The sequence below is a fragment of the Plecotus auritus genome (genome assembly GCF_963455305.1).
Source record: "Plecotus auritus genome assembly, chromosome: 8".
Taxonomy (NCBI): Eukaryota; Metazoa; Chordata; class Mammalia; order Chiroptera; family Vespertilionidae; genus Plecotus; species Plecotus auritus.
Window position 1 is genome coordinate 159,544,324 of NC_137782.1, and position 4,516 is coordinate 159,548,839.

Sequence of the window (4,516 nt, forward strand, 5' to 3'; positions counted from 1 at the left end):
ACACCAGCCGTTTCAAAGATCTGTTTCTAGATGCCAAATGTATCCAGACCTGGGGCCGGGAGCCCTGGCGGGGTCTGCTCTGAGAAGCATGGTGAGCGAACCACGGTGCACATACTACCCGTAACCGGCTACCAGCAAACGGTGGTTCTGGTTCATTAGTGAGGCCTTGTTTCCATTAAAATCTTAATGGCATTCAAATCAGCTCAATTAACAGCCAGAGAAACAGCCACAACTAAATGACATTCCACTGTTTCCAATTAAGTTGGAAGCCTTGGGTGCGGTAGCCATCAACATTACAAATTAGGGATGTTTGCCAAAAGTGAACTCCTTCAGTGTTTCTCAGACCATCAACAACCTTTGCTAATAGAATTAGTTCACTGAATGTGTGCAGAAAAATAGAGTTAAGCAAGCCACTTAACGGCATTCATTTCTTCAATGAAATATTTCATGCCCAAGGCTGAGCGAGGTGTAGGTAAGACCAACTAGGGCTCCGATGGGAGACTGCCACGTAAGAAGAAAGCAGTGCCTCTTGTTTATGGTTTCCATCACCAACACACTGAAGGAATCATTGGCCTTCTGAAATCAAAGAGAAAAACGATCAGACTGGCCAGTGACTTTGAACCCATTGCTGGTAGCTTTGGATCACTGAGGTCAAAACAACTATGATGTCAATATTTATAAGCAGTTTCCAAACCTCATGTGCTCCGTTCTCTGAGAGCAGCATGATCTTTGGGGGAAAGGATACAGTCTTCGTTCTGTAGTAAGCGTAGCTTGAGTGTCCGTTCGAGGCTGTCAACAGACCACACTACAGAACAAATCTGTGCTTTTAGGGGCTCTGGGAAGGCTTGGACTCCCCTAAATGCATTCCCTTCCTGCTGGTGCATGTCCAAAAGTGTGCTATTATAGCGTCATGGCTTTGGACTGGGGTTCCTACTAAAGATCCCTTTGAGAAGAGACACCTGGCTATTATTGCCTATCAAGGACTTAAGCAGGCCCCAGTTACTATGGAAACTTAAAAAGTGAGTGAGGTAAGTTTCTGACACTGATCGTGCCATCCAGCCTGTCCCACCCATCCTTCAATAAATTCCTTCCTTCCCACCTTGAGTGCGAAGGCTTTGAAATATCTCTTTTTATTACAGCAGTAAAGATTACATCTCTCAAGTCCTTGGCTTGTACTAAGGTGTAAATGGCTGATATAAATTGTGTTACTTCTTCAAGGTACCTTTGTATTTATGACGATTCAAAGTCTGAAAGTGAAAAAGCTCTAGCCAAATGAGTTTCAGGAGCAGCCAGCTACATGCTGAAAATCGTCTGTTCTTTTGGTCCATAAGCAGACTTCGCAGAAGGTGAACTTTGGCACCTGGTCTCCAAAGATGAGAGGGAAAAAGAGAAAAAAAGACCTCTCTCTATATATACAGTGAGTGGCCAGATTATTATGATCTCTGAATGAATAATAATCTGGCCACTCAGTGTATATATATATATATATGTGTGTGTGTGTGTGTGTGTGTGTGTGTGTATTAGAGGCCTGGTGCATGAATTTGGGGTCCAGCCAGCCTGGCCAGAGGGAGGGGACATGGGCGGTTGGCCAGCCTGCCTGCTGGTCGAACTCCTGGTCGAGGGGACAATTTGCATATTAGCCTTTTATTATATAGGATATACACTGAGTGGCCAGATTATTATGCGTTCAGAGATCATAATAATCTGGCCACTCAGTGTATATGGTGGAGAAAGTAGGTTTACAGTTGTGAGTACATGAAACACAGAGTTTAATTCTTGTATTATTATTTACTAATTATTCCATTGTTTTCCACACGAACCACGGTAAACCACCTTTCACCCCACCTGGTATCTGACTAACGTAGAAGATCACATTCTGAACCCAACATTAGCATGGCCTCGCAGCTTCCACTATTGCACTTTTGGGAGTCCTGAGCTACCATCTAAGAAACCCGCTCCTTGCTGGAGAAGAAGAGGGCTGCACCATGTGGGGAGAGAGCGGCCCACATAAGACGGTGTCCTGGCCGAGGCCCCGGACGACTGGCTCCCACAAACATCTAATGGAAACCACACGAGACATTCTGAGTGAAACAAGCACAGCTGCCCGCTGAGTTCAGAACACGGGACCCTGAGAGGGAACGAAGCAGTTGTCATTGTGCCCCAGACGACGACAACAACACCGCCAGTTACTGTGTTCACTCTGACGGCCACATCTGCCAGGCTTTTCACTCTCCAGTGCTCACCTCTCAGACTTCCCACTTAGGGTAATGTCCCGTTTGGGCAAAGTACAGTCACGTGCCGCATAACCGCGTTCAGTCAAGGATGGGCAGCACATGCAGTGGCGGTCCCACAGGTTATAAGGAGCTGAACATTTCCTGTCACCTGTGGGAGTGCGCTGATCTTCAACGGGGGCACCGCAGGATTTTTAAAGCGCACAATACTGACTATTTAGTCGGAGTCACTGGCCTCTTTTCCCTTGGATTATCAAATAGAAAAATGACAACGGCCAACACAATAGCCACCTGGTGTGAATGAATCAAAATTATACCTATTTCTTTTGTCAGCTGGGCAGAAAACACAGTATATTTTATGATGCGCTGCAGAATTTTAGTAATTAATTCATGTGTGCCATGAGATGAAAAAGGTTGAGAATCGCTGTCCTACAGACCAGGTGTGTAGGCTAGACCATCTAGGTGTGTGACGTGTACTCTGTGATGTTCGCAAGTGAGAAAGTCACCTAATGACACATTTCTCAGAACTTACCCCTCGTTAAGCATTGCATGACTATATGTTCCCTAGAATTTCTTCCAGTGCATATCTACAGGTGGCAAACGACTGTTGTTGTTTATCTGAAAACGTCTTCATTTCACCATTATTCTTGAAGGATATTTTCACTGGGTACAGAATTGACAGTTGTTTTCTTTCAACATAGCATAGATATCATTTCACTGTTTTCTGGCTTCCACACTTCATATTAAGAAGTCATGTCCCTCATTAATAAATAATCTGTCTTTTCTTGGGCTACTTCTAAGACATTCTTTTAAAAAAATTTTTTTCTATAGTTCTTTGTGTTTGGTATGAATTTATTACTATTTTTTCCTTTCTTCATTTGTTATTCAGCTTATTGTATTATTTATATTATTACTTATTATTAACATTTTTTAATGTAGGATTTATTTGGCTTCTTGATCGCCTACTCTGTTTTTAGCATCTATTCATCTTTCTCACGTTATCCTTATGGCAATGAGAGGAGTGCAGTATTGGCACAACAGGCAAATGGAAGTAGACATATAGACCCAGAATAGGAAGCCAGGAATAAACTCACAATTATATGGGCAGTTGAAACAGAACTGCAGGGATGGAGCAGAACCGTGGGGAAAGGATGAATTTTTCAATATTAAATGCTACTGGGGAATCTGGGTATCCTATTAGGAAAAAAAAAAAAATGGAGACTCCTATTATATACAAAAACCAATTTCTAGATAGTCCTAAAAAAAACTTTTAGAAGATAATAAAGGAGATTATCCTCCCATTGTGTCAAATTAGGAAGCACAAAATGTCACTGGGTTTCATTTTAAGTGACCCTAATTTTTTTTCACTTGGAAAATGTTCTGGGGCAGCGAAGGCCCTGCTCTGAGACCGGCGCACCCATGGTTGGAGGTTAGCGCTGGAAGACATAGTCTCCCCAGTAAACGGGTGTAAGTGCTACTGGCAGTACTACCACGCCTCCCATTCCCAGGTAGCATGTTAAGAAAGGGTTCATGTAGGGTCGAGATTTACAGACAAGATGATGAGGGCAAAAAACCTTCATAGGAGTCCTTCCAGCTCTGCCAAGCAAGCACAAATAAACAGAAAGCGTTTTTACCCTTTGCCAACTAGCTCAGACAGAATGGAAGGAGGAAAAGTCATTCCTTAAGGTTGAAAGGAAGTTGGCAAGAAATGTATATGGCCTGAGGCATCTTTGCTCAAAAGGAGAACTGAATGTCCTTCCAATTAGCATGCTTATGTGCCCAATGGCCCTTCCCTCTCCTCCCAGCCCCACCCTGGAATGTCTGCTCCTCTCTCTCCTCGCTCCTCCCGCTGATGCACACCTATAACGTGGCATCTTCCTCGGTGCCATGTGGACATCGATGGTTGTGTCTGCTCAGTCCTTCCAGGCATCTGCTCCTCCCTCCACTCCCACCAGCGCGGGAGGGGCTGCCTGCCTTCGGAGGTGCGCTTGACCTGGCCCTTCTCTAGAATGCTCTGGCTTGGAAAAAGGGAAAGAGAGGCAGCTCCTTGTTCATGGCGAAGAGTCAGAGGTAAAGCCCGGCCTCTCAAAGGCTGTCTCCTGCTATGTGAGAAATAAACACAAAATCTGAAACTAACACGCCGGAAAAGGGAGAGTGAAATGGAGTGCTGGTGGCCCGCCCCATCCATCACACCCTTGCCCCTGGGGGTGGTTCTGTGAGCCCTACATCTGCCCCTTCCCCCTCTAGCCAGAGTTAAAGTCCTGTCCTCGGAGTTCTAATCCATC